This window comes from Medicago truncatula, chromosome 7 (assembly GCF_003473485.1).
Source record: "Medicago truncatula cultivar Jemalong A17 chromosome 7, MtrunA17r5.0-ANR, whole genome shotgun sequence".
Lineage (NCBI taxonomy): Eukaryota > Viridiplantae > Streptophyta > Magnoliopsida > Fabales > Fabaceae > Medicago > Medicago truncatula.
Window position 1 is genome coordinate 12,437,703 of NC_053048.1, and position 13,025 is coordinate 12,450,727.

Below are 13,025 nucleotides of genomic sequence, written 5' to 3' on the forward strand. Positions count from 1 at the left end.
AAAAACCAAAATTTCTTGAAAAAAAAATCTGAAAATGGCCTATTAGGGGTATTTTCCGGAAAATAAAAATTTTACGAGGGTGCAAATCAAACCGAAAATTTTATAGGGACGAAAATCAAAATTGGCATATATTACAGGGGTGAAAAACACTATTAACCCTTTTTGGTGAGAGTAGCACTGTTGGAAGTGTCACTTTAGTTCCAATGATGTACTATTTTTGTCCGCAAATGAAACAAAATGATTTACGACAATGGAATGCAAGGAAATAATGTTACAGGTTCATGCAAGAAGAATATGGAAGAGGGAGGAAGAAGACACAAAGAGAGGAAGAAGATGGAAACAAGGCTTTTAATTTCAAATTTTGTAATTCAGTGATTTTGAATTTCGTCCCTCTGTAATTTTTCGTTTTTGATTTTGATCCCTGTAATCTTGCCTAGAAGGATAAATAAGCTTGTTTTTCCACGTCAAACAACGCCACGTCAGTCACCGTTAGACACATCAACGTTTTTGTAACAGATGCTGACGGGAGGGACGAAAATCAAAACGTTTGTAACTTACAGGGTTTGTTTTAGAACAAAAAAAGATACAGGGACGAAAACCAAAAACACGCGAACTTACAGGGACAATTAACATATTTTAGCCTAAAAAAAATATTAGCACTAAATCATGGTTTTGAAGAATTTTTGTTTTGATCATGGTTCCCCTCAAAATAAAATCCTAGCTCTGTCCCTAAATCAAAACAAATTTTTTTTACATGGGGTAAATCAAAAAATAAATTTTACAGGAAGGAAATCGAAAATGACCTATATTACAGGGGGATAAAGACCTATTAACCCTATCATATATTAGAGCATGTATAATTATTTTTCAAATGTAGGTGACATAGTGTCAAAAATAACAGCAAGTATTGAATTTCAATGACTTTATTTTTGCTGTCCAAGTATTGTACTAAAAAAAACGGCAAGTATTGAATTTCAAGGTGTTGCAACAGCAAAAATTGTCTGAGAATGTGACATTAACAGCAAAAATTGTCTGAGAATGTAAAATTGGTTGGAAGGTGTTATACTAGCATGTTATAATTTGGTTGAGAATGTGAAATTAATTGGTAGCAGTACTGTCTGCTCCCTTATTATCCACCGTATTTGCAGTCTGAAAACTAATAGTTACATTGTTCTAACACTCAAGAGACCTTATTGCATCTGTTGGGCTAGCAAAGGATAAAAGCGTACGCATCCATTATTTCCACCGAACAGAAGGCTGTTCGTGGGGTTTGGCTTCAGTACACATCACCTAATTCTATGAAATAAGTTCGTAACTCATAGTTCAATCAATAAACAATGTCCAAATTCCTATATCCAACGTTGATTTTTCAAATGAAGATCGAGAAAAGAATATGGTTGTGTTTGATGTTGTGTTGTGGTTGACGTTGATCTTTCGTGGTGGTCATAAACGCCGAGGAGAATTGTGCATGCAAGTACGTTAGCGCTCCAACTCGCCTACGTCAGTGTTATATAGGCGCGTAGGAGAATAACCCATTGATATGTGAATTAGGCAAGTATACCAAATCGTTTATAAAGTAATAAAGTGAGAAGTAGAGTACCGTATCCACATGAATTGTCGTTTCGTCCCAAACAATTCGAGTTACTTATTTTAAGTTGACGATAAATTAAAAGAGTTGAAGGGTTAGAGATTTGCAATTTTTACCTGTTTGTGTTGGAACATTGGTATGTTGTTGAAAGAAAAATAGAGTGTGGGGGTCCCACATAAAATAGAACACACACATTAGTAGTGTTTAAATTGCGGTATTTAATTTTAAATACTTGATAATGATAAAAATAATAGTAATAATCATTTTTTTTATTCGTGAATATCACTTCCAATAAATTTAGCTTATGGTGGTTGTGATAAGAATAAGAATAAGAATTCAATTGAATTCTTATATTTCCTTCGTTCAAATCCAATGAGTTTGTTTCCTCCACTTTTGTGGATTTGTTTCTTTTTTTATCTTATCCACAAGTGTTGTTGAACTGATTAATGGATAAGTTCTCTTTTGATCTTATCCATCGGAGTAATTGTAACGTCCTATTTCTATTAAAGCGATAAAACACACGAATAATACAAATATTCAAGAAATAGACTTCTCTAACAACCTCAAAAGATCATATATAAATTTCTCAAAAATCGCAGAGGATATATAACATACATCTCCAAAATATACATGTCATCAACTCAAACATACATCACCATATAAAATCTCCAATTCCCGACAAGTGAGTAAAATCTCAACAACATAAATCAATCCAAAATAAAGTATAGACCGACAATCCTAAATCAGAACCTATGCTAAGACTTTAAACGGATAAACGGAGGTAGCTCCCCTTATCCTCGAGCAACTCACCAATCAAGCTAAAAGATCACTCCTGCACGCCGTCTACCCATTCATACAAACTGGTAGGCGGTCAAAGATCATTGGGGGTTAGCTTCACAACATCATAATAAACATAATTAATTGAAAATGTATTTATCAAATTAAACTTCAAATAATTCATATTAAGAGATAATTCACTTCAACATTATTCATCAACACCAACGAATTCACAACATCACAATTATGCAAACCACCAATCACATCAACACCAAGCACCAAAACGACTAGGACTCATGCCACAACGTACAATGCTCCTAGACACGACTCCTACATGCATGTGGTACCATCACCAACAACGTCTAGGTCGTCACCCCATGATGCCAACAACACATCATAATCACCTCAACTAGATATAAATATCCCACAACTATGAATGCATGAACATATGACATACTATGCACATGTTCAACAACAACTCCCAACATCATCAACATACATACATTCACTAAAAATATCAACATCATTACAAATCAACAACTCTATACAATATCTCACAATTCAAGTAACGAAGAAAATCCATCATACTATGATAAACATCATATTCAACATCTATAAATCATTCACACAACTTCATATAATCATATCAAACTGATCTCAAAAGATTTACAAGATATTCGACATTAAAGGTCATTTTTGACAGAGTTCGTCTATCGTTTTTCAACTTTAAACAATTGTGGCAATTGAATCAAAACTGAGAAAAAACTATAATGCCTCAACTATGTATACTCTTAGATCACATATAAGTGCAGTTGAGTATACATGTGCGTTTCTGATAAGTGCTCAAAAGTAACATATTTCATGTGTTAACTTATGTAAATTAGTGACCTGTTTTGCAAGTTATCTAAGGAAAAGCTACCATTTGAGTGTATTTTTACCATTTATGCTTCACATGCCTGATTCTACCCAATTTATGCAGGAAACGACAAGCAAGGACCAAAAGAAGGAAGCTCCTGAACCAAGGTCAGTTCGCTTAAGCGAACCCCTGTTCGCTTAAGTGAACAAGTTCCAGAGAGCAACCAGCCTGTTCGCTTAAAGGCACGCCTTCAGTTCGCTCATGAGAAAAGTTCAGTTCGCTTAAGTGACCTATGGTTCGCTTAAGCGAACAAGTTCCAGAGAGCTCCAGGAAAGTTCGCTCACAAGTTCACTTGCTGTTCGCTTGAGTGAAGTTCATCCAACTTCAGAAGATAAGGACCATGTGGCAGCTCCTCAATGGTCAACAGAAGATTCCCTGGAGGATCGCTTAAGCGAGCGTTGCTTCGCTTAAGCGAACGAGCACGTTTTCAGCCCATATAAATAGTTTTCTCTTCTCTTTCCAAACAGATTATTACATTTTTATTTACATTTTTCTGGTTTTTAGAGAGAGACTAGGGCTTTTCTAGAGAGAGAAACACAAAGCAAGGTAGTTAGGAGTAGATTCAAGCCAAGATTTGTTGAGACATCATAGATCTTGTCATGGAATCTTCATCTTTTCTTCATCCTTTGCAAAGCTATCATAGACATATGTAGCTACATCTACTTTTGTGGTTTTGAGGTATTCAAACAAGCTATTATGTAATCTTTTGATCATTTAATATATGGTTCTAGCTATTTGTTCAATATTGTTGTTATTCTTGCATTTAATGTTTTATTGAGATTCAAATGATATGGATACATACTTTTGAATCTAGAGATAGAATAACAATCTATCTTGAGTTATCACTCTATACATGGATGTTAAAATTTGATAATCACTTTTAATCTACGACTTAATGCTTTTGGGTAATTTAATCAGTTGGGAAATCGTCGATTAAACTATCCAATCGACTTTGTGATCGTTTAAATGTTTGGGAAATCGATGTTTAAACGATCCCTTAGAAATAACGATTTGGACACGAATGATATTGTCGAGTGATTGTGATAATATCGTTTAAAAAGCTAGAATTTGTTAATCGATCGAGAGATTGCAGCTGTTACGCTTGGTTGATGTCTCTGACCGCAAGCGAAATAGCCCTATCTCTTCTCGTTTTATTTTCATGTCGAATAGGAAAATAGTTTTACACAAACAAACAATTTATACCCAAACACTTAATGTGACAAATATTGTGAAAATGCTTATGAAATACACAACTCCCTGTGGATTCGATCCTATATATACTCACGTGTAAATAGTTTTATGAGATGTAAAAATCTTACATCAAAATGGCGCCGCTGTCGGGGACTTCCCATAGCCTGAGATACCAGAGTCAGATATGCCCCACCAGGACTTCCCAGGGCATGTTACGCCTCAGCAGTCTGGCACTTTTGACTTTTCCTCCTTTGCTACCATGTTAACTCAGCAGGATCAGAGGCAGGAGCAGAGAGCTCGGCGAGAGGAGAAGAGGGACCTCCTCATGATGGACCAGCAAGTTGTTGTCTTCAGGAGTAACCAGGGGATCTACCAGCATCTCTATGATGCTCACTTGGATCCGACTTATGTGATGATGACTCCCGCCTAGTATTACCAGTCTTGCATGTGGCCTGGGGACAGGCCAGTCTACTTTGGAGGGGATGGTGCATTCGGTGGCCCTGTCGACGACGAGGAGAGGACTGCTAGTGTTTATGGCGTCGATGACATGTAGGATGATGGGGATGATGCGGCGAACCACTGATCACAGTCTTGAGTTTTTAGTGATGCTTAGTGTTTTTGCTTTGACATTTTTACTTTATGTCTTTTATTTTCATGTTGGAATAGTTTTCATTGTCATTTTGGTACTTTGTTTCGGTACTTTTAGTTTCATTTACTTTGATTAAATAACTTAGCTTGTTGTTGTTTTTAACTGTTGTGCTTTGGGTAAATTTTATTTAATCTTGCTTGTGTTTCTCTAAAGAAAATTGCTCATGAACACCAAAGTTTAAAGTGCTCGTAAGAGCCAAAGATTGAGCAATAATCAGGTGAGTGATAATGATATGATTTGTGAGAAAGCGCAAAGCCAAGGTATTGGTTTCCTGTTTTTCTAGGCATTCACTAAAAATTTTGAAACTAGTACTTTGCACAAAATTTATCTCATCTAGTTCTTCTCATAAACATGTTTACTATTGAACCATGTAGTACTTAGCCTAAATGTGAGGTAGCTTCAATTGTTGATACTATATGCTGGAGACTGACAATCAATGTTTAACTCGTTTTTGTTATGTTAAATCCGATAATTGTTTCGAATTGTATGAAAGCATGGAAAGGATCAAGGCACTTTTTGAAATTGAGCAAGATATTTGACCACATAAAGCCTACTCGTGAGAAGAGTGAGTATTTGATACCCCAAATTGAGCCAAATGAATCAAGTCCTTAAACATGGATTGTCAATATTCATAAGCACAACGCTTGATGAATTTGCCCGAAAATTTTCAAAAATCCAGCTCATGTTTGATCCACTTTAGGACTTTGATATTTTCACTTTGTTGAACCTGAAACCTTCTTGTACTTTGTCCCTTGCCTTAGGATAGGGGAACATTCAATTAGAGTTTTGTTGTGTTTAAGTTGGGGAGAAAGGGAGGTATTTTATGTCAAGTATCATGGTGAATTGTTAAAGTAACCTGACAACATTGAATGGCATAGAGTTTAGAAGTTTCAAAGTTTGTAAATTTGAAAAAGAAAAGAAAAAGAAAAAGAAGAAAAAGAAAGAAAAATAAAAAAAAATAGAATAAGTTGTCAAGGTTATTAGATAGATTGTTAATTGTAACACCCCGTTTTCCCAACATAAAAAAAATTCTTAACATAAATCAGAGTAAACATCACAAAACGGGATATCACATTTCATATAATCTAAAATAGTTAAATAACAATTTAACTTCCCAACAAAATATCTCAATCATCGCAGCGGAGTTAATTCAAAATCATAAATTGTCTTGGCACGCAGGCCCCATCATAATATCTCAAATAAATTCAGTTAAACAATCAAGTCATAAACATCATAGTCAAATACGTAAAGGAAATGAAGCATGCATATCATAAACCCCATCCTGTTACGTATCAGAGCAACCTAAGACTCAGTGAGGCAAGGCCACTCACGACAGCACAACAGCAACCTACGCTCGATCACCTGCAAGTTACTCATACGAAGAGCAACGTTTCCAAGCAGAAGGGGTGAGATTTCACAAAACAATAATATTAATCAATATAATTCAACAATCATAATTAACATCATAAATCTTCAACGTAAGCATCTTAAAACATCATAGCATCATAGATAATAATATATCAAGTAATCACTTCATTAAAGCATCATAAATCTCATAACATCTTAACATCATTCATCACTGACTCGACTATGCGACTATGCAACTTAGACCTCTTATATGCATGTGGTACCAATTAAGGGCATGAGCCGCCAACATTATTTTAGTATTAATATACTTTCAGGGCATGAGCCCCCATCGTTATTTTGAGCTAATGCTCCATCGTGGTGAGTACAAAGCTCTAGGGCATGAGCCCCCAACAAATGTATGCTAATGCATGGACTCAATCTCTTAAAACATCTTAATCATCATCTCATATATATCCAATAATTTGGAGGTTCAACATCATCTTAATCATCTTATATCGACTCATGCAACTTGGTTGAATAACAATAGCAACATAGGCAGATTACAATTACAATCATGATAATTATACCAATTCAATTCATCAACATCTTATGTATACAATTAATCTTCAAGTAATGCATAAACATTATAATACATCATATTCAACGCAAACATCTCATATCAGCTTCACAGATTGCAGTTAACTTCTTATATAGGTCTCATTACTACCTAATGGTCCATCCCTAATCAATTCAAGCAACAGAGATCACGATATTCTCACTTGCACTCAGTTCTGGAAGGGCTCGCGAGGCGAGAGCATCTGCTCGCCACGGCGAGTACAAGCCAGAATCCCAACTAAAATTGTTCTAAGCTAAATCAGGTTCAATCTCATTCTAAGTTATCATTTAATCTTTAATAAACATCTTTAGGCACTCAAAAGCATCTAAGGTTCAACTCAAAAGTCAAAACTACAGAATTCAACATGTTCTCTGGTCATGCTCGCTATGGCGAGTAAGGTTGTTCGCTGTGGCGAGCTACAACTTGTAACTCGCGAGGCGAAGGGAAATGGCTCGCGTGGCGAGCGATGAACTTCATCACTTGTGAGGCGAGGATCATCGTTCGCGAGGGCGAGCGATGAATATAGGCTCGGGAAGAATGCAGTTTTCACAAAAATTCAACAACTCACATGGTTTAAAGCCTAATTTCGATTCCAGAATTCATCTTATTCATAATCTAAGGTCAAAGGACGTTTTAAGCATGAATCTAGCAACCTAACATCATTGGATCATCAAAATCACCTATTAACCCTAATTTCATAAACTTTTTAATTCAATCCTAACTTGTTAATTTGATCATCATAATTACATGGATTAATACTACTGAATCATTAGTCTCACCCTTACCTTAGTTGATGAAATCGCAGCTTTCTACCTTGACTTCTCCCTTCTATGGCTTTTTCTCCCTTTTCTCCAAAAACAGTCGTACGTACAAAGTGTTTCTAAAATCTAGGTTTTCTCTTTTTATATCTCCTCTTAAAATCTTATCTTATCTCACTTTCTCCCCCAAAACTCTCTAAAATCTCAAAACAGCCCCTAACTAAATATTTTATTTTATTTTCAAATCTTATTTTATTTAACAACAAAATAAGTCTCAAAACCTCATAAAAATCGTCACATCACAAAACTCATCTAAAATCATCCAAATCATCTAAATCGTCATAAATCATCATAAATCACACATATATTATATAAATATAATATAACTCGTCTAGACTCGATTAAATAATTAATTAATAAAAAGTGGGCGTTACATTAATCACCAAGGGTTTGTAATGATTGGTAAGGAAGGCTTTGGATTGTAATTGTTGATACAAGGAATGTTTCTCTATGATAGGCTTTTTGATCTCAATTTTCCCACATATGACATTTTTCTTGTAGCTTGGCCAAGTTATAACCCTATAAAGACCTTTTGATCCATGCTTCTGTCCTTTTTAAGAAGATATTTGGTTGGACACATAACTTAATCAGGATGTTAGCATGATTGTTGGATGTGTGTTCATTACCCTCACTAATTGGTATTGTTATATTTTATCTACTTTTAAAGAAGTGTGTTAAGTGTGGTTCATAGACAGTCATGTTGTGATTTGAACTTTGTGATGTAAATTTTGTGCTTAGGACTTGTTTCACATTCATAGTTTGTGCTTAGATTAGTGGAAGACTTCATGCTGAAGGTAAATCGACATGTACAGAATAAGCAGCGGAATAAAATTTTCGATTTACTTTCCTTGGATCATTACGAATTGGAACTTGAACCAGTGATTCGATTGTTACCTTAGAACGATTGGTCTGAAAACGATCGGTGGAATCTGCGAACCGGAATCACGATCACAGCCAAGCAAATAGCAGAGCCTCTATCAAGTCCACACGAACAGTGCTCCTCCAAAACCTCGGTGCTAGCCAAGAAGACGGAAGTCAGAGAACTAGGGTTTCTGCAAAAGAACGTAACCGCAAACTGTTGCACTAGGGTTCTATTTATATAACTCCTTATGTGCTTTGCAAGTCAAACTCGTTTTTGACTTCATTAAGCCCAATACGAGTTTAGTAAACTTTGCTAAATCATTAGCATTATTTACTAAGCGCACCCTTTATATAAGTCGTACTTATACATATCTCTTTTGACTGTTCTTTGTGTGTGACCCTTTAGGTTCTAGTCACGTTGGCAATAATATTAAATCTAATATTTAATATTATAAACAATGAGCGGTATCTAGCAACACATCATTGCTACCCAAGTGACAAGAATGTCAAGTGATCTGACGAAACCTTTCATGATAATACATATGTGTATAATTACTCCTTTGTCTCAATATCTTCATTGATCCCAAGGCATAGATAGTGTCACCCTTGTATAGATCAATGTTCATTTATCTTGATTCCGAAATATACTATTTAACGAATAAGTCCAATATCTTATATTGACTTAGTTCGGCATGGCCATGCATATTTATAGTCATATTTCATCAAGAGGCCTAAAGATATATCTCCTGTTTATGAGGAGGGACAAATCCCATCTAGGACACTCATGACCCTCAGCATGATTCATCAAGTGCCCATCAACCAACGTTATTGTTATCCCTTTACAGACAACGTTAGAATGGCAACAAAGCACTTGAGTCCACATCTAGAGATCATAGTGGTTTCAGGTCTAAGAGCGATATACATTATTATCATTGTGAGAATATCTTATGACAATTTCATAACTTACTATGTAGTATTCTCACAGTGGGTCAATCCAATATAAATATTACTCCTAATATTTATATCTATGTATAGACTTGATATCTCATATCTATGACCCATGAGATGCGGTCATCAGTCTACATACATAATAGTCTCGACGCTTTATTATTATCCTTTATTCATATTAAAGCTTTGACTACGGATACATTTAAGAATAGCGTTCTATAAGATAATGTAATCTCATGATTAAGTCACACTTAATATATTATTACACGAACTATCTATTCTAAGGACTTTATTAACATTATCTAAATATAATAAAGAGTGCCATATATTATTCAATAATAAAAGTCATGATACATAAGATAGGTTTAACATAAACTATTGGCCTCTAGGGCTTACACCAACACATGCTTGCCCGCGCAATTACAATTGAATCACCACCTGAAATTTTTGTGTTTGAACTGTTTGACACCGTGCTAAAAACCTTGTCCAAAGCCTTGTAAGTTTCCTTTTTGATTCTTTTGTTTGAGGACAAACAAAAAGCTAAGTTGGGGAGTGTTTGATAATTGCTCAAAAGTAACATATTTCATGTGTTAACTTAGGCAAATTAGTGACTTGTTTTGCAAGTTATCTAAGGAAAAGCTACCATTTGAGTGTATTTTAACCATTTATGCTACACATGCTTGATTCTACCCAATTTATGCAGGAAATGACAAGCAAGGACCAAAAGAAGAAAGCTCCTGAACCAAGGTCAGTTCGCTTAAGCGAACAAGTTCCAGAGAGCAACCAGCATGTTCGCTTACAAGCACGCCTTCAGTTCGCTCATGAGAAAAGTTCAGTTCGCTTAAGCGACCGATGGTTCGCTTAAGCGACCTATGGTTCGCTTAAGCGAACAAGTTCCAGAGAGCTCCAAGAAAGTTCGCTCACAAGTTCACTTGTTGTTCGCTTGAGTGAAGTTCATCCAACTTCAGAAGATAAGGACCATGTGGCAGCTCCTCAATGGTCAACAGAAGATTCCCTGGAGGATCGCTTAAGCGAACGTTGCTTCGCTTAAGCGAACGAGCACGTTTTCAGCCCATATAAATAGTTTTCTCTTCTCTTTCCAAACAGATTATTACATTTTTATTTACATTTTTCTGATTTTTAGAGAGAGACTAGGGCTTTTCTAGAGAGAGAAACACAAAGCAAGGTAGTTAGGAGTAGATTCAAGCCAAGATTTGTTGAGACATCATGGATCTTGTCATGGAATCTTCATCTTTTCTTCATCCTTTGCAAAGCTATCATAGACATATGTAGTTACATCTACTCTTGTGGTTTTGAGGTATTCAAACAAGCTATTATGTAATCTTTTGATCATTTAATATATGGTTCTGGATATTTATTCAATATTGTTGTTATTCTTGCATTTAATGTTTTATTGAGATTCAAATGATATGGACACATACTTTTGAATCTAGAAATAGAATAACAATCTATCTTAAGTTATCACTCTAGACATGGATGTTAAAATTTGATAATCACTTTTAATCTAGGACTTAATGCTTTTGGGTAATTTAATCGGTTAGAAAATCGTCGATTAAACTATCCAATCGACTTTGTGATCGTTTAAATGTTTGGGAAATCGATGTTTAAACGAACCCTTAGAAATAACGATATCATTTGGACACGATTGATATTGTCGAGTGATTGTGATAATATCATTTAAAAATCTAGAATTCGTTAATCGATCGAGAGATTGCAGCTGTTACGCTTGGTTGATGTCTCTGACCGCAAGCGAAATAGCCCTATCTCTTCTCGTTTTATTTTCATGTCGAATAGGAAAATAGTTTTACACAAACAAACAATTTATACCCAAACACTTAATGTGACAAATATTGTGAAAATGCTTATGAAATACGCAACTCCTTGTGGATTCGATCCTATATATACTCACGTGTAAATAGTTTTATGAGTTGTAAAAATCTTACATCAGTTTCACCGGCTAATTACGACGAAATCATACTAATCACAAAGTTCGTCTCTCTTTATAATTTTTGCAAAACCAATTCATTATCAAAAGAAAACTAAGTTTGATTCAACAAGAAATAGGTTAATTACTCTTAAACATCTTAATTAAACTCCTAATAAGGATTTGAAGTTTGGAAACATACCAAAAGTTTCGAGTTAATTTAGAAGTGGTTATGCTGAATTTTCGTAAAATTCTTCCAAGACCTACTTGGAGTGTTTATATGATAACTCAAAATCCACAAAATATTTTCAAGTCAAACCAAAGCCAATGGAAAGTTAACAGAATTATCTAAAACTTTCATGTTTACACGAAAAGCCAGTTCAAAACATAAAAGGGTGAAAAATGTGAATTTTTTTTCTAGATTTTCCTGATAGAAAATCAGTGGCCGAATTGCAACTATCGGTGGCCGATTTTTGTCGAACCAAAAGCTGGAAAAAAACAGCTCAAGATCGGTGGCCGATTTTGGCAATTGGGTGGCCGATTTTCGGCTTCACAACAGTTCAAAAATCAGCTCACAAATGTTTTTTTCACTTATTAATCACTCTTAACTCACTAAACTCAAACACAACACTCCCAAATTAATTCAAAACATTGTCTATGGTCATAACACTTGTAATAAACACTTACACCACATCAAATTATTAAGTTCACAACCAAAATCATAATCAACCCCATTTTTCACAAAAACTTTCAACAACAACTTAATTCACACCACAACTCCATAATTATGAATACCCATAGCATGAATCATCAACAACTATATATATATATATATATATATATATATATCATTAGCATGTAATTTCAACATCAACTACTTAATTATCATCAAATTCATATACCCAAACATAGCACCAAAATAAGAGCACGAATTTCCAAAAATAAATTCACAATAATCACTTTTCACAATTAAGCACTTATGAAACTAAGTAGAAAAGAGATTATAACTTAATGATTATGAATGAATACTATCCCCCTTACCTCAATTCAGCACAAACCTAGCCTTAGCTTTACTTTAGCTCGACCCTCTCTACCCTCTTCTGGCTCTCCAAGTTCTTCTCTCTTCAAAAACCCTTTTTCTCCTCCTCTAGCTCTTTCTCTCTCTACCTCTCTCCAAAAGTTTTGTGAAATGAACAAATGATCTATGTGACCTAATTTTCTCAAATACTAGAGTTTAAATAGGCTCCTCACTATTGGGCTCAACCTTTAAATGTATTAATGGACTGAAAACACTCATTAACCAATTCACAAAGTTTCTAACCTCTCACGGTAAAAATAACGAATAGTTACCGGCTCTTAACTAATTACC